General features: G+C 38.8%; 1 long non-coding RNA gene across 2 annotated transcripts in view; it reads right to left on the bottom strand.

Moving 5' to 3' along the window:
* LOC117355595 overlaps positions 1-22,214 on the bottom strand; it is a 50,044-nt gene that overhangs the window by 16,802 nt on the left and 11,028 nt on the right. The window contains exons 3-4 of one of the 2 annotated variants that reach the window (XR_004538403.1): positions 5,135-5,265; positions 4,638-4,932 (exon numbers count right to left, since the gene is read on the bottom strand). This is a non-coding gene — a long non-coding RNA (uncharacterized LOC117355595). Of the gene's footprint in view, positions 1-4,637; positions 4,933-5,134; positions 5,266-22,214 lie in introns of those variants that run through there. The other variant, XR_004538404.1, reaches the window with a different exon arrangement.

The following is a 22,214-nucleotide window of genomic DNA, read 5'->3' as shown; positions in this document are numbered from 1 at the left end:
GCATAAGAACATAAGAATAGCCTTACTGGGCCAGACCAATGGTCCATCTAGCCCAGTAGCACGTCCTTATGGTAGCCAATCCAGGTCACTAGTACCTGGTAAAAACCCAAATAGTAGCAACATTCCATGCTACTGATCCAGGGCAAGCAGTGGCTTCCCCATGTCTATCTCAATAACAGACTATAGACTTTTCCTGCTGGAAATTGTTCAAACCTTTCTTACAACCAGCTAAATTAACCACTCTTACCACAATCTCTGGCAACACATTTCAGAGTGTAAGTATTCCCTGAGTGAAAAAAAATATTTCCTCCTAAAAGTTTTAAAGGTATTTCCCTGTAATTTCATCAAGCGTCCCCTAGTTTTTGTAATTTTTGACACACAAAACTTTGTAGAATTTCCACTATCAATATTCAGCAGTACTGCACCGCTTAGTACCATTGAATATCGGCAGTTAGGTAGCCCACATAAATCACTCTGAATATCATAGAAACATAAAAATATATAAAAATGACCATATGGTCTATCTATTTGCCTAACCATGCTATCTAATATCCCCTTCTCTCATTTAGAGATCCAACATACTAGTCCCAAGTTTTCTTGAATTCAGCAACACACTTCACTTTTTTGGCCAGTATATGGACAGTACTGCAATGGAGTAGTTTTGAAATGAACTTTTAGTGGGTTGGTTGGGTGGGTTGTGAAGGTTTTAGTAAGTTATTCATGTGTATATTTATATTAAATGAAGTATTAACATGTGTGGGGTGAAAAAATCCTTTAAAAAAAAAGTATAAAATAAATAGAAGTAATTTATGAATGTGTGGAAATTCAGTTTATCAATCTATATTAAATATAGCTCTTTTTGTTCACAAAATGCATATTCATTGGGGAAATCCTGAAAACCCGACTGGATTGTAGCCCTCAAGGAGGGACTTTGACACCCCTGATATAATGGATGCCTTAGCATTTAGCACGCGCTAAATCGTTTAGCGCGCCTTAATAAAAGGACTCCACTGTTCTCTACATGCCCTCTAGAGATCAAATGATTTTGGGTCAATCAAGTCCATTGTACTTACATCTGATCTTTTGTTAGATTCATTGTCACACATTTTTCACAGTGCCACTCAGAATTTCTTCATGTCACTTGGTATAGCCTACATTAATATAATTCTAATTGCATTATAACAAGTGGGCTCAATTTTAATGTATTCTCCTAAAATTAATCAAGAAATAAAAGAAGTCTCTATCAATGTCCAATTTCACCCAGTCCTCCCTCTTAGATCTTCTTCTACAATATATTCTTGAATGGTTAGAAAAATCAATAGTCTCATACTTCTGGAGTTATGGGATTATCTCATTTTTAAGAGAAAATAAAATTTCTCATTAAATTTTCATCAAGCAATTCATGTACGGAAATAAAGTGAAATTACTTGCTCTATTTCTTCTGTTCTGACATAATATGCTCACATTTGACAAATGACACATTTCACAAATATCATTATGCCAATTCTTAACTGTAGAAGCAGCATGTAGTCTTACCCTGAGGTAGAGTAAATGGTCATTTTTCTAAATATGAGTTGCGATAACCACATTGGAAATGAATGAATAACAATGCCCTTTATATTCCAGAGCTAATATTTCCAAACAAGTGAGTTCCTAGAATATTCATCTTGGATTTGGATATTGGCAGGCATGCAGATTGAGAAAAACATTTCTCCATAAAACGCCTAATAGATTTTATTTAAATACCTTCCTACTTATTTATTATGGTAAAGATCTTATCAAACAATGCTAAACTAAACTAACTTAACTAAATCTTAGGTTTGTATACCGCGCCATCTCCATGGTCATAGAGCTCGGCACGGTTTACAGGGATTGTGAAGAGAAAGGAACTCCAAGGAAAGGGTTAGATGAAGATCGGAGGAAAGAGGAATGTTAAAGAGCTAGGATGTCAGATGAGGAGGGAGTGATTAAGTTTTTGAGAAAAGCCAGGTTTTAAGATGTTTACGGAAGGGTTGGAGAGCACTCAGGTTCCGAAGAGGGGAGGTAAGGTTATTCCAGAGCTCGGTGAATCTGAAGAGGAGGGAAGTCCCCAGTTTTCCTGGGTGGGAAATGCCTTTTAATGAGGGGAAGGATAGTTTTGATTTTTGGGTAGATCTGGTGGTACTAAGATTCAAGGAATTCCAGGACAGTGGGATTAATGGAGGAAGGATGCCGTGGAGGATCTTGAAAGTTAGGCAGATGCATTTGAAGTGGACTCTGGAAATTATCGGAAGCCAGTGAAGCTTGGAAAGGAGTGGTGAGACGTGATCGAATTTACTTTTTGCAAAGATAAGCTTGGCCGCAGCATTTTGAATCCGCTGGAGTCTGTGGAGGTTTTTCTTCGTTAGGCATATGAAGATGGAATTGCAATAGTCCAGTCTGGAGAGGATGATGGATTGGACGAGAACGGCGAAATGTTTTTGATGGAAACAGGATCTTACTGTCCTCAGCATATGAAGGCTGAAGTAGCATTTTTTTACCAGGGAGTTGAGGTGATCGTTGAAGGACAGTGTAGAGTCAATGATGACGCCCAGGACCTTGCTGGAGAATTCGAGCTGCAGAGTGGAGCCGGAGGACAGTGGGATTGAGGTGGGTAGCTGAACTAATTTTGGGCCAAGCCAAAGAAGTTTTGTCTTGGATTCATTCAATTTCATTTGGACGATGTGGGCCGTATGCTGTATGAGAAAAATTACCCCTGAAGATTTATGAACATGAGGGGACCCATTTTGTGTTTTTTTTAATATTTCAAATTCAAAAATAAGATGCTGAAAAGTTCTCAGCCCAACCAAAGTTGGGGCAGTCTCCTTCGAGGGCTATACACGTGGGCCTCCTTTAATAAAACTGCAATAGCAGGGAGCCGAGCTGAATGGCCCCTGTGCTAGAAACTGCTATCGCTGTTTCAAAAAAATAGGGGGGTTAGTGCAGCGATTTTCCACTTTTTTTGTTCCATGTATTACGTGAAAATCACTGGACTAAGGGCCTTTCCTATCAAACTGTGCTAGCAGTTTTTAGCGCAGAATGCCGCACTGAATGGCCCGCACTGCTTCCTACGCTCATAGGAACTCTATGAGCATCGGTACAGCGCGGGCCATTCAACGCGGCTCACCGCACTACAAACTACACCCTTGATGGAGACTGCCCCAACTTTGTTGGTTGGGCTGAGAACTTTTCAGTGGCTCTTTGTAGACAGTTTTTAAGGTTACAATCTAGTTTCTGTGTTGGCCACAGAATGGAATTGGGTTTTCCTACTAGTGACAAAGGTTTATTAATAAACACATCTCAGATTATCCATGGAGTGGTCAGGATTGGACATATTAAATTTGCCCTATGAAAGAACTTATTCCAAAGCTATAGAATCTCAATGTTATAAAAACATTCTAAACTTTTTGCACTAAGAGGAATTTTGTTGCTGGAAATATTGTTTAAGGACTTTCTCATTGTATTTATGATGTATTCTCTACAACTTGATCTTTAAAAGTTGATTCTGTTTTTATAATAAGATCATTAATTTGGGAAGGTGTAAAGATTCCTGTAAATCCATTAGTTAGAGATCCTGAGGTTTGGTTAGATTATATCCTTAATTTTCAAGTGCATATATCCAGAAATGCATCCTTCTTAGTAAAATAACTTTTCAAGACCCTGTAAATGCTTGCCCAACACATCAAGAATACATTTTATATTTTTTTGAACCTTCCCAATTGGATCATTTTCTTAAGAATAAGTAATCTGGGTGATATTTATCCTTTAATTTAGAGTAGGGGTGTCCAACCTTTTGGCTTCCCTGGGCTGCATTGGCCGGAAAAAATGTTTCTGAGGCCGCGCAAACGCTGCAGCAAGACAGAAGAGGGAGCCGGCAAGACGGTAAACACCCAGGGGCAGCAGAGGAAAACACTGTATCATCCTCGACCGGGACTGCACAAAATACTTCATGGGGCCACAGGTTGGACACCCCTGATTTAGAGGGTGGGTTTGGGAAGTTTAAACATTGTAACATGCATATCAATACCTCTTCCTCATTTAATTAAACAACAGATATCAACATAAGTCAAAACAGGGCCAAAACTTTATTAACCCATCAATATCCAATATAATCTAAATTAAAACACTATAATTGTACAATCAAAACTCTTGCACCCCATTTTGCAGCCTACAAAAATATGTGGTGGGGCATTTTCGATAGGACAAATGGCTGAGGTTGGACGTTTTGGGCAGGACATCCACAAACTCAAGAGAAAAAAATGTCCATTTTCAAAACTGCCAGATGTTAATCTTTTATTTTTTTTAACATGGCCTAGGTATAAGTTTTGGTCCTTGGGACATCTATCTTATGGCCCTTTTGAAAAATAAATATCTCCCCATGAAAAACGCACAAAAGTAAGTTTTGTAGATATACCCAACTACCTTGTCTGATCGCAGGAGAGGAATCCTCATCAGCTGAGCCGGTTTCAGAGATTGCTGGTAGCTCAGCTGATGGAGATTCCCCCTGCCAGGATCAGCTGAGCCACAGAGCCCTATATCCCTTCCCTGATATCCCCCCCATCATTCCTCAATGTTTCTGCCCCATCCCCCCCTCCTGCTCCCACAGCACCCGACACCAATTCTATCAGCACTCTGGGATTTATACCATCTGGTCCAGGCAATTTGCTACTGTTCAATTTGTCAAATCGACCCATTACATTATTCAGTGTTACAAAGATTTACTTGAGTTTCTCCGATTCATCAGAATTGAATACCATTTCTGGCAACTCCCCCACAACTTCCTCGGTGAAGACCGAAGCAAAGAATTAATTTAATCTCTCCGCTATGGCCTTGTCTTCTCTGAGAGTCCCTTTAATCCCTCGGTCGTCTAGCATTCCAACTGATTCTCTTCCCAGCTTTTTGCTTTTAATATACCTTAAAAAAAAAAAGAGTGTGTTTTTGCTTCCAGCACAATATTCTTTTCAAGGTTTTTCTTCACCTTCCTTATTAGCACCTTGCATTTGACTTGACATTCCTTGTGCTGTTTACAATTATTTTCAGTCAGCTCCTTCTTCTACTTTCTGAAGAATTCTCTTTTAGCTCTAATAGCTTCCTTCACCTCACTCATTAAACATACCTGCTGCTGTTTGGTCTTGCTTCCTCCTTTCACATATGGCAGAATTATTGCGATGTTGATGGTACTGTTTATCTAACGTTTATAATATATACATTTGGGTTCTTGCAGGAATTCAGCATGGCAAATAGTTCCTAAGATTTAAAAAAAAAAGTACAATACATTCATGTGCATAACCTGGTATGATGGGAGGGGGATACATACAAAAAATACAATCTAGTATTTAGCGTCATCATGGATATACAAAGAGATAAACAACAGCTAGTAATTTGAAATAATCATAGGTGTTATAAGCTTTGAGAACAATATTGCAGAACAGGGTCCCAAACATCATGAAAACGATCTGTCTTTTCTTCTTATTTATGCTTTGCTACAGATGACGGATTTGTTATTACTTGATCCTTGCGATTGATGTTCTGTTATGTTTTGTTTTTCTCTTTGTTACAAAAACACTCAATAAAACTTATTGAACTTAAAAAAAAAAAAAAAAAAAAAGTTTTCCTCTCTTTTCTAAAGTGGAACAAATCTTAAACAGTCTTCCAATTTTTCTTTTTCTTTAATTAAAAAAAGATGGTTCCTAAAGAGGATGACTATGGGTTCCTAAAGAGTGACAAGGGTTGCAATGAAGACTGAATAAATGCACCAATTCATTCTCATAATCAGTTCAACTTTGCTGCCAGACAATTCTTTCAGGGCATCTGTAAGTCTCTAAGACAGGGGTGTCAAAGTCCCTCCTCGAGGGCCGCAATCCAGTCAGGTTTTCAGGATTTCCCCAAAGAATATACATGAGATCTATTAACATACAATGAAAGCAGTGCATGCAAATAGATCTCATGCACATTCATTGGGGAACTCCTGAAAACCCGACTGGATTGCGGCCCTCAAGGAGGGACTTTGACACCCCTGCTCTATGAGATGAAGGAGGAAGACAAATTAGTAGTAGGAGGGGTTACAGCACTATCATATATGTCAAGCTCTTTTCTAATTCACAAGGGTACATTTTATTTATTTATTTTATTAACCACCTTTATGAAGAGACTCAAATATGAACTGAGATAAAACATTTCTGAATACCCAGTTGGGAGCATATAGGGCTCATGTCCACTTCAGGGTCCACTTCGTGCAAAATATTTAGAGAGTCAATTTGAACCTCTTTTTTTCCCTATAGAAAAATCTTCTAGAATCTAAATATCTCACAATATGTACAAGGGGCTGCTGAAAAGTTCTCAGCCCAACCAACAAAGTTGGGGCAGTTTCCATCGAAGGCTATACATTTACAGTGAAGTTCTATATCAATGCTGAAACTTATCCTACCAGTGCCTAAGTTAATTGACAAATACCATTAGAAACTGCAAAAATAAAAAACAAACCAATGTTCAAGCACCTACTGATGCCTAAATAAAAGGCACTGTTTTCACACCTATGTAGGCACTTTCCGGCATATAATGCCTCTATGGGCATGGCTAATAATGGAAATGTCATTAGGCCTCAGAAAGCGCTTATTACATAGGTGCAATTCACAGCATAGATAGGTGCCGAAAATGTAGGTTCAGAAAATCCTAGCCTTCATTTCTGGCACCTACCTTGCCCAGAGGCACAATTTTGCCTACAACAATTGTGTGATTGACACACAATCAGCAGCCACCTTATAGGCAGCTGCTGATAGTGTCATCGTATACAGAATCTAGCTGTTAGCCCAGTGATTTTCCTTTTTTTTTTTTTTTTGTTCCATATTTTTCTGACGGAAAGAAAAAAGTGGAAAATCACTTGACTTAGACCCTCTTTTACTAAGGCGTGCTAACTGATTAGTGCACGCTAATCGAATTAGCGCGCGCTAAACACTAACGTGTGCATATTAGTCTATGGATGTGTTAGGGTTTAGCGTGCGCTAATTTGATTAGCTCCTGCTAATCGGTTAGCGCACCTTAGTAAAAGAGTAAGTGTATAGTAAGTGTATAGCCCTTGATGGAGACTGCCCCAACTTTGTTGGTTGGGCCGAGAACTTTTCAGCATCCCCTCGAATTCTGTAAAAAAAACCACTTGAAAGGCTCACAATAAACATACCGCACATAATATCAAAGGACATAACTTGATCTCCCAACAATTTAAAACAAAACAAAAGCAATAACAGTATAACAAGAATCAAAGGAAGAGTTCCATCATACAAAGTAAGTATGACCTTCTTACATAAATAAAAGGCTTGAGCAAAGAAATATGTTTTCAACAATTTTCTGAACTTCAACAAATCTCCACAAAATCGCAAAATTCCTGACAAATGCATTCCATAAAACATGTTCAAATGTTTTACACCAAAACTTGTTGCTCCACAAACTATGAAACATCTTGAGGTCAAAGAGAGTCTTCTGGTGAATGTTCAAGTACAATTACACAATTTTTTTTTAAATTTTTTTTTTAGGGGGGTATTTGATATTTTCTAGGCAATATCTCTGTTTTGTTATTATAGGTTATAAAGCAATATTGCATGCTAGGAATGCACTGAGCAGATTATTATATTAGCTCTAGGCATTGATGGCTTAAAAATACCCATCTATAGAAGCTTTTCATATATCAGATTCATTTAACAGGAGCCACAGAACAAATAAACACGAAGCCATATGTTTAATGCTGAAGCAACCAGGCTCTGTTTCAGCTGAGCTGAGCAATTCTTGCAGAGCATCATGGGAAATGACATGTCTTGCAGTGCAGTGGATGAAATCAGGTGTCAAGCACAGAGGGAGCACAATTTAGTATAAACAGTTTTAACAGTCTCAGCAAAAACTTTGTTTTCTGAAGGGGGGTGGGAAAATCCCTTGCAAACGAGGGTGTTAATAACTTTAGAAGATAAATGCTTTCCTATCTCCAGACATTAGGCCATATTTGTGCCGGCTTTGCAGAATTCTTAAACTGAATTATAGAACAATTTGCTGTGGCTTTTATGAAATAACTATAAAGCAACACTCAAAGGAATTCAGCTCTACAGGCAAGGTATAAACCTGGTCAGTTTTAATTGGCAAACAGTAGCTAATGAAAAAAGCTCCACAACTTCTTGTACCTGATTTTCTTAGCTTCATTTTCTCAAAATCAGCAAAAAAAACAATGGGAAAAAGTAGTGATTTCTAAGAGGAAGTAAATGCCTCTCACTGGCAAGACATCAAACTATACAACAGAGTTAATAGTTGTTTCTTTTCATCATCACATCAGGTTGCATTTTTATTATATGTAGAGTTATTGCAACAGATAATGAAGGATCAAGAAACTATAATAAAATAATATTGGCTTCATTTTACTCACCCCTAAGGTATAATTGATGCAAATCTTTATATATCTTTGATGGTACTTTTATAAATAATTTTCTGCACATTAAGTTGGGTTTATGAGCAGAAAAGACCTTTTATACAGTTATACAGCTATTAACACACATATGTACTTGTGTCTACAAGATCACGTAAACTTATTCATGCATTGCTTATTGGCATTCCTGGGAATGTAGTTTGTGCAAAGAGGTGACAGAGTAGTAATGTGCGCATATGGTATATTTTATAAAATACATGGTTACATGCATTGAGTACATGGACAGATTAGCACCCACTTTGAAACAGGTACGAGGGGCCGCTGAAAAGTTCTCAACCTAACCCACAAAGTTGGGGCAGTCTCCATTGAGGACTATACACTTAGGGGCAGATTCTGTATAGGATGCCGGTTTTAGTGGCCGTTAAAGAAGCTTCTCGAGAATCGTGTTCTGGCATCCTATACAGAATCGCTTCTGTTTGGGGTTTTTTTTCCCATATCTTTATTCATTTTAAAAACCAACATCAAGTGCAACATATTATCAAACAATGTACAAAATAAACAGCACTTAATTCCTCAAATTATATAATAAATACATATCCCTTCCCCTCCCTTTCCCCTGATTCTTTAACTAGCGCCCATGTCATGGGCGCTGGTTACAGAATCGTACCTCACATGTTAAAACTGGAAGCAGCCAGCTGGGCCGATTGTGGCAAGAGAATCCTCGATCAGCTGAGCTGGCAGGACTCCCTGAAGCCCCAAAGCCATAGGAGGGGCCTTATGCACTTGGGCCAATCAGAGTCTTAGGCCTCCTTCCTGGTACATCCTGGGATGCAATGGATGTGGCCTAAGATTCCGATTGGCCCCTTAGTCCAGCCCCTTAATCCAGTGATATTCCACTTTTTTTGTTCCTTATTTTTCTTATTTTTCTTTATTTAGTTCAAAAAGTTTTATTGGTATTTAAAAACAAAATGCAAACAGATGAGACATGAACAAAAAACATCATCAACAATAGAGCAATGTCTGGACAATACATCAAGAGTACCAAAAACTAGGGTATGTATATCAGAGGAACAGGAATAATAGTAGAAAATATACATCATGTATAGACATGCAGATAATCAGTATAGCAATATAAGTGTTCAGTAAAGCAGCTATATATAAAGCAGTCATAAGCAAAAATAAATAAGTGGGTCCCATATCGCTTGAAATGTGGTTAAGGATCCGAACCTTTAAGTATGTTCACGTTCATATTTAACAACAAGAGAAACAGTAGACCACCAAGTAGAATAATTAGCAAGAGGTAATGGATTTCCAATTGGAAAGAATTACCTTAAGGACTATTAATATAAGGGTTCTCAGTAGTCGGGCCTGTGGAACATCGAGAGGGGAAGATAAGGCACCAGAGCCTATCACAATAATATCAAAGGATAGCATCTGTCGCAAATGAAGAATTGAAGTAATCGTCTTCCATACATGCTTCCAGAAAGGCTGAAGTAAACTTCAATCTAGGAACATATGTTGAAACGATGCCCCATCAACTTTACAAGACCAACACACATCAGAAATTGATCCCCCATCTTGGCAAGCCTGCGAGATTCCATTAAGCTCTATTCATGAGGAAGTATGCAGTTTGCATCATAGCAGAGGAATGGAGAGATTTAGATACTGAGATCCACAAATCTAACCAGATGTCCTCTGAAGGGGGTCATGTTAAATTCCTTGCGCCATGTTTCCCGCAAGTGTGTGTCAGAGATAAATCTATGTTGTTGTAGTAACTTGTACCACTGAGAGGCTTCATGGCGCTTGTGTATAATTTTATCGCACAGCGAAAGTATGGAAGGATGTGAAACAATACTGAATTTGGTCAATACATCCTTTTTAATAGTGAGCTAAAGCCAACAAAAAAATTGGGATGGCGGAAGGTTAAATTCTCTACAGATTTGTTTGAAGGGATACCAATGTGAGCCGTCATAAAAGTGTCCAAGGTATCATATGCAACAGCTCTGCCAAATCTTCCAAGAGATAGCTTTATTCTGTATAAGAATCCGAGGATTTTTCTACAGTGGAGTTAGTATGGAGTCTTCCCATTTAACATCCGAGAAGTCATCAACATCTCTCAAGGCTAATACAGTAGAATTGAGGATAGGATGTTCCATCACAAAAGTCTGTTTAGTCATCACAGGTAGGAATCTCAGCGGCATGGGACTTGAGCTAATTTCAATTATCTCCCATGATGGTAAAACAGACTTAGTGTCAGAAAAATACCATAAAGCCCCATGTCGCAATATAAATGCCAGATGGTATTCATATAGACTTGGAAATGATACATCTCCATTACCTTTGGCACATTTGAGTTTGTGAATACTAATCCGTGGAGTTTTATGAACCCATAGAAAATTTGTCAATAATGTTTCCATTTTTTTGTACGTGGCACAAGGGAAGAGGCATGGGATCGTACTGTGTACATACTTGATTACAGGAGAAATTACAATCTTTATAGTATCCAAGCGACCCCACCAGGATAGTTTAAGTGGAGTCCATTGGGCAGTGAGGCGTTTAGATTCAAACAGTTTTTATTGATACAAATATCATCAAATACAATAATACAGCATCAAAAAAAAAAAACCTTCAATATACATCAATTATTAATAAATTCCAATATCAATAAACCCCACTTATCTATATGAGTTTGAACCTTTACCTTCCCTCTCTATACCCTTCCCACCCAATAGTACTCTCTACCCAAAAATAATTACAGACCTTAGAATACAAAACTTGCAAATAAATACAGCATCAAAAGACATCAATAATACATCAATTATTAATATACATAATAAATAAATAAATTATTTTTTTTTAAAAAATCCAATATCATTAAACCCCACTTATCTATATGAATTTGAACCTTAACCATCCTTCTCCACACCCACCCCTTCTCATCTAAGCGAGACAGGGATGTCCGTTATCTCCGCTATTATTTGTGCTTACTTTGGACCCCCTTATTAGAGATATATATGCTATGTCATCTATAGTGGGATTGATATTGGAAATACAACTTTTAAACTTTCGGCTTTTGCAGATGATATTTTAGTACACCTCACAGACCCTTTGTTTTCTTTATCGTCTTTATTGGAATTGATTAAAGAATATGGTGATTATGCAGGTTTCCGTATAAATTTTGGTAAATCTGAGGCATTTGCGTCCTCTGTTGCAGTAAAGGCTTTATGGGGGTCAGAATTTCCATTGACTTGGGCACAGGGGCAATTTATGTATTTGGGGATAGTAATGTCTATGTCAACTACTCAATTATATTGCCTTAATGTGGATTGGCTTCAACAGAATATGGAAATTTTGTTAGATAACTGGAAGGGGTTGCCCCTTTCTTTAATGGGTCGCATCTGCTTAGTTAAATTATTTATCTTTCCTAAATGGTTGTATATGTTACAAACTTTGCCATTATGTTTATTCAAGAGGGAATTAAATATCTTTTATAAAAAAATTACTCATTTTTGTTGGGCTGCTAAGAAACCTAAATTAAAGATGACCCACTTGTTAGGTAATTGGAATAGAGGGGGGTTGGGCTTGCCGGATATGCAGATTTATAATTATGTATGTTTGCTTCGTCATTTGGGTGATTGGGTAAATATGACAAGCATTTATACTCCACTTCAGATGGAACAGGAGTTTTTAGCTCCTTATGATATATTTGCGTTATTACATAGTACGCGAAATGCGTTACCATATTATATTCGTTCAAGTGTTGTATTTAAAACTTTACAGAAGGTATAGTGTTGGTTTGTGCACTTATTGGGAGGAAATCCATTGGTCACTGATCTCTTGCCTTTGCAGGGTAATCCGGCTTTTCTTCCGGGTAGAGATTCTAGAGAGTATAGATTATGGGGTATAAGAGGAATTTTAAGATTGGAACACATACTGGGAAATGAGGGGGAACTATTGAATCGCACTGAATTAATGGCTAAGGTGGGAGAAACTTGGGGAGCGCAATTTGCATGCATACAAGTGGAACATTATGTGAGATCTCTTGACAGAGTGCAGTTGAATATGTATTTGGGTATTAGATTAAGAGAGTTCTTTGCTCAAGAGGAGGGAATGACTCTTTCGGTGTCTTATATTCAGTGAGGTGTTTAATTTTGTCCATAAGATATTAAGATTGATGGTATCATCTAAGGAGGGTCCAAAAATACTCCCAGGTATTTAATCTTATGTGGCAACCATATAAATCCCATCCTTTTAATATCACCACCAATTTCTGGGCATTTGATTGGCATAATCTCAGATTTCATCAAATTTAGTTTATATCCGGAAACAGTAGAGAAGGTTTGAATTACTGTCAAAATCTGAGGAACAGATGAAGGTGAAGTGTAGATCAGGACGTCATCTGCATATGCTGACAGTTTTACCTCATAATCAGCGATACGGAATCCAGAGATGTTCTTATTGGATCTTAGCACTATCAGAAGTGGTTTCAAGGCGATGTTGAACAGTAAAGGTGAGAGAGGACATCCTTGGCGAGTTCCTCTGGCCAGTAGGAATTATGTAGAGAAATGGTTATTAATGCAAAGTTTTGTAGATAGATTAAAATAGAGTACTTTGACCAGGGATAAGAAATAAGTTGGAAACCGATACCATTGTAGAACTTGAAATATATAAGACTATTCCAGGCGATCAAATGCCTTTTCTGCGTCCAATCCCATCACAAGCAGCGGGGGTGCCCCATGATTGGACCGATGGATGATATTTGCAAAAGTCTTATATTGTCACTGGAGAGATGCCCAGTCATGAATCCAGTCTGGTCTGAAGCGATGATGGTGCTTAAAATAGGTTGGAGCCTAGAAGCAATGATTTACCATTAATGTATTAATTAATTAATGATAAAGGTCTAACGTTCTTAACATCCATAGGATCCTTACAAGGTTTAGGAAGGACTATAATTGTGGCTTCTGTAAAGGTTCCTTCCCTTTTATCATTATTAATAAGATTGAGAAAGAAATTTAGAAGATGAGGAAGGAGTTTAGGCATGAATGCATGATAGAATTCTGCGTTGAGGCCATCAGGTCCTGGCGCCTTTTTCTTGGCTAAAGAGTGAATGGCAGCAGAGATTTCCGAAGCAGAGAGAGGCTGAGCCAAAGTTGTGATGTGATTTTCGGTCATTGTGACGTGTAGTAGTGGCTCAAGAAAAGATCCTGCTGAGACAGTGGTATCGAGTTCAGATTAGTATAAGTCACAGTAAAATTGTTGAAAAAGGTGTACAATGGTAGTTGTATCAGTAGTTGAGCAACAATCAGGGGTATGAAGAGCGGCCACAAAGGTTTTGTTGGGTTTTCCTTTTAAATACTGGGCTAGTGAGTGACCACTGCGGTTGTTTTCAAGGTAATAAGTGTCATGTTTCATCAACAGATGCTGAGAAGCTACTTGACTAGTAAGCAAACTATGTTGGAGTCTGAGATCACGGAGAGTAGAAAGTATAGAAAAATCATTGGAAGATTGAATATGGTCTCTTTCAAGCTGTTTGATACGTTCTTCCAAGGATTCAATATTCTTCAGTTTTTGTTTCTGAGAAGAAGCAGAGTAGGATATTATACGTCCACGAATGAACGCCTTAAAGGAGTCCCAGGTATTCACAACAGATGTATCACTAGCCAGGTTATTAGAGAAGAATTCCTCAATCGCTGAGTTGACATAGGGGACGAAATCAGAGTCTTGTAAAAGTGAAATGTTAAACCTCCACTGTCTCCAACATCTGGATTCAAGTAGGTTACAGCGTGATCTGAGACAAGTATGCCACCAATCTCAGAGGATTGTACCAATGAAGATAATGATTAGCTAACTAGAAAAAAAATCAATGCGGGAATATGTGTCATGGGGCGTGGAGTAGAAGGAAAAAGATTGGTCTCAAGTATGCTGGATACGCCAAGGATCAGTCAAATCAAAATTAATCATCAGATCCTGAAGTTTATACCATGATCTGGATTTCTTATATTGGGTACGTGCCTTCCTAGCTAGGTCAGGATTTAGTATCATGTTGAAATCGCCTCCTAGTATAAAACAATGATCTTCTGCTTTCAATAGGTGTTCAGAGAGTTCATCATAGAAACCAGGGTCGTCAAGATTTTGGCTATATATGTTGAAACAATTTATATGTCTACCATTAATCCGTATAACCGCCCATATCCATCAGCCATTCATATCATTACTGTGAGAGATCAATGATACATCAGGCCTATTCCGAATTATGGTGAGGATACCATTTTTTTTTCAATAGCAGGGGAATATAACATAGGTATTGTCCAGGGGAATGAGAATTTAGAGGCATCAGCAGCTGATAGATGAGATTCCTGTATGTAAACTATGTCAGGCTGGAGTCTGGTAATGTAATCCTTGATTTTCAACTGTTTAGTGGCATTATTCAAACCTTTAACATTTAAAGAACAAGAGGAGAGAATTGGTTAATCAACAGGTAGAACTCAGCAAACAACATAATGTATGTAAGTAGAATAGCCACAATACAGGAGACATATGCAATCAGCGCTGGAGTATAGTGGTCAATAATAAAAACAAGCATCAGCATTACATTGATATTAGCAGATGTGGGACAACAGTTGATGAAAAGAAATAACAGCATAAACAGTAGTCGGAACATAAATCATACTAGCACTAGAGTTATAGTGAAGAGACCACTCACAGATGATTGAGATCGAGAAGAGAATACCATAGTTATACTGATCAGACAACCACATAAGGAGAAAACCAGTATACACATAATACAAAAAGCAGTACGACTTCAGCCATTCCCATTGTGTTGCATTCCTACCTTTATAGAAGGAAAGTAGCAGAGGATATATAACAATGGAAGATACAGAACAAGATAATGAGAACAGACCAGACAATGTCGAATAGCAAAGTGTAAGGAAGAAAAGATGGGATAGAAAGACCACAAGGGTGACCAGCAGCCACAATAGAGCTGGCAAAAGCACAGATAGATGTTAAGAAAAGGATTCATATAAGCTGTTCACAGGGAGAGGTAAGGCCTCAGTAACATGGATGAAGTGAGCACAGCCTCCATCAGAGTGGGTACTATACAGTATTGGTATTTATAGTGGGTGAGACAGAAGACTGAAAGATAAGTGCTGTAAAATCAGCAAAAAGTAATATTATCCTGAGGTATGCAAAGCCAGACATATTGCAAGTAAAAGAACATCATTACGTGTAGTTAAACAGTATAAGCAACTAGCTATATAAACAACTGATAAGCAATCACATTACTATAAGTAAGTATAATTGTGAAAAACTTTATATAGATTCTTCTTAGGGAATGCGATCAGCAGTAAATGTTAAATCAATCCTCCACAGGATAAAAACAGGAGGATGTGGTAGCACAGGTACATCAGAAAGTGAAGAAAGATTGTTGGAGGAAGCCTCAGGTTTTATCGATGGTACTCAGTGCATGTTTCTCCAAAAAGTCAGCCAGTTCCATGGGGTCGGATAAGTTTTTTTGGGATGTTATTATGTGTGACCCTTAGGGAAGCTGGATAAAACATTCTGTATGTGGCGCCAATAGACTTTACTTTGGGGCAGTATTCCAGTAGAAGTTTCCTTTGTTTAGCAGTCACCGTAGATAAATCAGGTACGATCAGGATGGAGCTGCTTTCAAACTTTAATGGAAATTTCAATTTGGCCTATCGCATAATCTCCATGACTTGTGCATAACGCAGCAAGCATACCGCTATGGGTCATGGGTATTTGACATTCATATCCTGCTTGTGAGTTGGAATGCGATGGGCTCTGTCAATCTCGAAGTTGTGTTGAAAGGTCACATCTATAAATTTGGGTATCATACCTTGGACAAAGGAGATCACATCACGCCCCTCCCGACCCTCAGGTACCCCGAGTATGCGCAAATTGTTACGCCTTGAGCAGTTCTGAGCTTCCTCAAGTTCCAATTCGAGGATCGATATCTTTTTGATTTGGCACTGGAGCGTTTTAACATTCATAGTGTTCGTCTCAACTCTTTGTTCCGTGATGTCCATTCTTTATCAAAAAACTGCCATCTCAGTTTTTAAAGATGTTAGATCTGACATAATTTCATCAGTGTTTTCTTTCATTGGTTGCAGCAATTCCCAGAGAGAGTGCAGTTCTGCTTTGACCATGTGTAAGGCCTCAGTCTCGCAGTCCAGTTTACCAGATAAAGATTTCAGCAGATACACCGGGTCTTCGCTCTTCCGTTTGTTGGTTTTGCTAGTAGCCATATTCACGAGTGTTTTAGAATGATTTTTAAAGACTGCGAAGTGCGATGAACAGCTATATTAGAGGCTTTCAGAAATTCACCAGCGGAGCTCAGCCACTAAGCAGCCATATCTTGTAGTGTTCTCTAGTGCCCCCTCTAAATATGCTATCTTAATATATCAAAGAAGGTGGATAAAGGAGTGATGTCTTCAGAACAGAATTTAGATAAGCAGCATTTGGACTTAAATAATTTTTCATCTATATTGGAGGATTCTTTATTTGAAATTAGTCAGAGAACTACCATGACAATTTCCTTTGTTTTTGAACAGGACTTAAATAATTTGATGGAAATCTTTCCACAATTTAAAAACACCATTCTATGGACAAAGGGTGTGGATATTTCCAGATGTTACTAAAATGACACAGGAAGGTGTTTCTTTCCTATATACAAGAAGTCCTGGAATTACGTGCAACTTTCAGGTTATCTGATCCTTGTAAATGCTTTATAAGAATTGTTGGGTTGAAGTAAACTGTATATTTTATGAAGCCAGAAAAATTATCTGATGAACATTTGAAGTCGCTACTTGTAATTAGTTTAATAAGATTTTTAAAAACACAAAAACAATTCTATCATTCACATTAATGGCTTTATTATAATAATCTATATATATAAAATCGGAGGTATTTATGTGTGTATGTATGTGTGTGTATATGTGCCGCGATCACGCAAAAACGGCTTGACCGATTTGAACGAAACTTGGTATGCAGATCCCTCACTACCTGGTGTGATATGTTCTGGGGGTCTCGCGGCCCACCTGCACACGTGGGCGGAGCTACAAACAGAAAATCAGATTTCACCCATTCATGTCAATGGAAAAAATGTAAAATGCTGCCATTCTCACAGTAATTCCAACTACCTGGGGTGATATGTTCTGGGGGTCTATCGGCCCACCTGCTCACGTGGGCGGAGCTACAAACAGAACATCAGATTTCACCCTTTCATGTCAATAGAAAAAAAGTAAAAAGCTGCCATTCTCACAGTACTTCAAAAACGGCTTGACCGATTTGAACGAAACTTGGTATGCAGATCCCTCACTACCTGGGGTGATATGTTCTGGGGGTCTCGCGGCCCACCTGCACACGTGGGCGGCGCTACAAACAGAAATTCAGATTTCACCCATTCATGTCAATGGAAAAAATGTAAAATGCTGCCATTCTCACTGTAATTCCAACTACCTGGGGTGATATGTTCTGGGGGGTCTCTCGGCCCACCTGCTCACGTGGGCGGAGCTACAAACAGAACATCAGATTTCACCCATTCATGTCAAAGGAAAAAAAGTAGAAAGCTGCCATTCTCACAGTACTTCAAAAACGGCTTGACCGATTTGAACGAAACTTGGTATGCAGATCCCTCACTACCTGGGGTGATATGTTCTGGGGGTCTCGCGGCCCACCTGCACACGTGGGCGGAGCTACAAACAGAAAATCAGATTTCACCCATTCATGTCAATGGAAAAAATGTAAACAGCTGCCATTCTCACAGTAAATCAAAAACGGCTTGACCGATTTGAACGAAACTTGGTATGCAGATCCCTCACTACCTGGGGTGATATGTTCTGGGGGTCTCTTCACCCAAGAATTTATATGTTCTTGCTCCTGGAGGTGAAACTAAAATTGTTGTTTATAATCAAGTTTTGTGTTTGTTGTATTGTATTCATTTTGTCAAATATTTCACATTATAATTTGAATATTGTACTTTTTATAAAGCTGTAAAAAATAATTTCATTCACCACTATAAAGTATCTTTATTTGAATTCATTTACAGTGTTATTGCTATAATTAAATACCCGTGCAACGCCGGGGCATCAGCTAGTTTGTGATAAAAATATGAGACAGACAGAAGGCCCATCATGCTCAAATATTACTGTTTCCAATAGTGGCCAACCCAGTTCACAAGTACGGGGCAAGATCCCAAGGTGTAAAACATATTTTTTGCTGCTTATTTTAGGAATAAGCAGTGGGTTTCCCTAAAACCATATTAATTACTTATGGACTTTTCTTTTAGGAAGTTATCCAAACTAAGCTAACTATTCACCACATTCTCTGGCAATGAATTCCACAGTTTAATTACACATTGACCGACAAAATATTTTCTCCAGTTTATTTCAAATCTACTGCTTAGTAGGTTCATTGCATGTCCCCTAGTCCTAGTATTTTTAGAAAGAATAAACAAGCAACTCGCACCTAACTCATTCCACTCTATGCAATATTTATAGACCTCTAATCTAAGATTTCAAAATCATTCTAATACCATTTAGTTCAAGGCAATTTACATAAAAAAGAAGCCATAATAATTCTGAGAAAATGCAATTCCTTGGATAAAAAGATGTCCTTACAATTCTTTAACTAAAAAGTACTAACTTTACAATCTATCATATAAAAATGTTTTAGACATTCTACGAAATTTCCAAAAACTAAATTATGTCCTTAATTGTATAGGTTAACCATTCCAAATAACAATAGTAGCATATGTAAAAAAAGAGTTAAATTGACGTTTAAAATGTCCAGTAAACCTCTCATCTCTTGCTACTTTTGATTCTATCAGGGACACTTATACTTCAGAAAATACTCCAGGATGGCTTTCTTTCTCTCTCCCCCCTCCTTAAGAAACAAGCAACCTAAAGCTTGTTAACCCAAATCATTCTACAACAGTGAACTCAAACCCGCGGCCAGGAGGCCACATGCGGCCTGCCAAGTACTATTTTGAGGCCCTCAGTATGTTTATCATAATCACAAAAGTAAAATAAAATAGTTTCTTGATCATATGTCTCTTTAGCTATAAATTACAATATTATTATTCAGATTTAGCCAAAAGGAAAGATTTATAAATATAAAGAGTTTTACCTCATGAAAAATTGTCATTTCTTTAATAAGACATTAACTCCTGTATTTTTTTGCTCCATAAGACGCACTTTTTTTCCACCCAAAAATGGGTGGAAATCTCGGTGCATCTTATGAAGCGAAGGTGAAAAATTTGAATCCCCCAAATGGCTGCTACATCCCCCCTCCCCCGTGCACTGCCCAACGCTCCCCCATATAACTGCAACCCCCCTCCCAATGGCCGCACCACCTTTCAGTTGCACCACCTTTTTAAACACTGCCTCGCCGCCCCACATACAATTGCAACCCCCCTCGCCACAGCTACACCACCTTTCAGCCACACACCTTTTTAAAACAACCTCCTCCCCCGCCAACGCTGCCGTCTTCACCGCTGTACCTTTTTCAAGCCTGGTGATCCAGCGTATATCCCTCCCTCCATGGCTCTGCATTATTTTCTAGCAGCATGCACGCAAGTCAGGAGTGCAGCGGTCAGGTCAAAGCTATACACGCTCTCACTTGAGCCCGCGCTGCTTTCTGAATGGCTGGCAGCAGTTCTCATGGGACTCATGAGAACTGCAGGCAGCCATTCAGAAAGCAGCGCGGGGCCAGGTGGGAATGCGGAAAGCTCACGCCTGAGTTCTGAGCTCCTGACTCACGCACCTGCTGCCGGAAAATAATGCTGAGCCATGGAAGGAGGGAGGGAAGAATGTAAAAAGGCATGTTTGTTTTTTTAAAAAAAAGTACAAAGGGGGGGGCAAATGATTTAAAACGGTACAAGGGGGGATATGATTAAAAAAAGGTACAAGGGGGGTATGGCGCAGTGGTTGAAGCTACAGCCTCAGCACCCTGGGGTTGTGGGTTCAAACCCCGTGCTGCTCCTTGTGACCCTGGGCAAGTCAATTAATCCTCCATAGCACCAGGTACATTCGATAGATTGTGAGCCCACCGGGACAGATAGGGAAAATGCTTGAGTACCTGATTGTAAAACCGCTTAGATAACCTTGATAGGCAGTATATAAAATCCTAATAAAACTTGAAACAAGGGGGGTATGATTAAAAAAGCTTCAAGAGGGGGTATGATTAAAGGTACAAGAGGGGTTATGATTAAAAAGATAAAAAAGGGGGTATGATTAAAGGTATGGGGAATGATTAGAAAAGGTACTGGCGGGTACTTGGGAGGATGATTTAAAGCTTTTCAGATATCAAAGCAGCCAGCATTCTTAGCAAACTGTTCACAGATAGCTGAGCACAACACAGGGGAACTCTAGGGGGTACTGCAGTGAATGTCACATTTCAAAGCCCCAGGTACACATCACTAAAAACTGCTTACATTATATGGTGAGACCTCTAAAACCCACCCAAAATTTGGTGCAGTGGTTAAAGCTACAGCCTCAGTACCCTGAGGTTGTGGGTTCAAACCCACGCTGCTCCTTGTGACCCTGGGCAAGTCATTTAATCCTCCCAATGCCCTAGGTACAGTAGATAGATTGTGAGCCCGCCAGGATAGACAGGGAAAAATGCTTAAGTACCTGAATAAATTCAGGTAAACCGTTTTGAGCTCCCTTGGAAGAATGGTATAGAAAATTGTATATATAATTATCATAATTTGGTTTGGCTGAGAACTTTTCAGCATTCCCTCATAATACAGGCTAGAATATATTGTTTTTTTCACATCTGTGTGTGGTATGAGGGAGTCAGTGACCACTAGGGGAGTACGGGAGGGGTCTTGCCTTAGTCTCTCCAGTGGTCATCTGGTCATTTTGGGCACCTTTTTGACCCTTGTTCATTTTTAAAACAGGTCTAGTTCCAAATGTATTAAAAAAAAAAAAAAAAAAACCCTGGACATTTTGTTAAAGGTTTGATTATCTCTGTAGGATGTCCAAGTCCTATGCACACTGAAAGCACTCCTCCTAAGTCCTAAGCTCTTTCAAAACACGCCCACTCTTGCAGGATGTTCAAGTCCTAAGCCCACTCAAAACACTCCTCCGAAGTCCTAAGTCCACTCAAACTATTCCTCTATCACATACCCTTAAGATTTAGATGCAATAGAGACAAAAAGACGTCTGGAAAGTCAGTAAGACATCCAAGTGCCAGTTTATGCTTTCTTTTGGAAGTATATCTGGACCGACTCCATCCTTTTTATATCTTTTTGAAGGTGTGGCCTCCAGAATTGTACATTCTAAATGAGGTATGTAACTGTGAGCATATACTTTATCAGAGAAAGATTCTGCCCTGTTTAAATTGTCCTTGGCTACACAACTGCCAATATTTAGTGGCATCGCCCAGCTCATAAAAACTGGTCCAGTCAGGGGTGGCCACCAGGGAGGAGCTAGGGCTTATGTGGTGCTGACAATATTCAGTCAAGGTCCCCACAATCTAAGCAGATTAATTTAGGACAGCTGAAAAGTTGTCCTAAATTTACCCACTTAGCTTTATGTGGGTCCAGGCCGCATATTGGGCTGGGATCTGAATACATCTTTTTATTTTTGTTTAAAAAAAAACATGACCTGGACTCCCCAATCCCATATTGCCCCCCCCCCCAAAAAAAAAAAAAACACCCAAATGCCCCCCCAGCTGGTACCACAAGAGAGATCCAGTCATATGTAGTTTACCCAAAGACTATCTTGATAGCTATATTCTGTATTAACTTGTGTTTGGATGGAGGATT

The sequence above is a fragment of the Geotrypetes seraphini genome, chromosome 2 (genome assembly GCF_902459505.1).
Source record: "Geotrypetes seraphini chromosome 2, aGeoSer1.1, whole genome shotgun sequence".
NCBI lineage: Eukaryota > Metazoa > Chordata > Amphibia > Gymnophiona > Dermophiidae > Geotrypetes > Geotrypetes seraphini.
The sequence above is the reverse complement of the archived record's forward strand: the minus strand, read 5'-3'. Positions and strand labels throughout refer to the sequence as shown.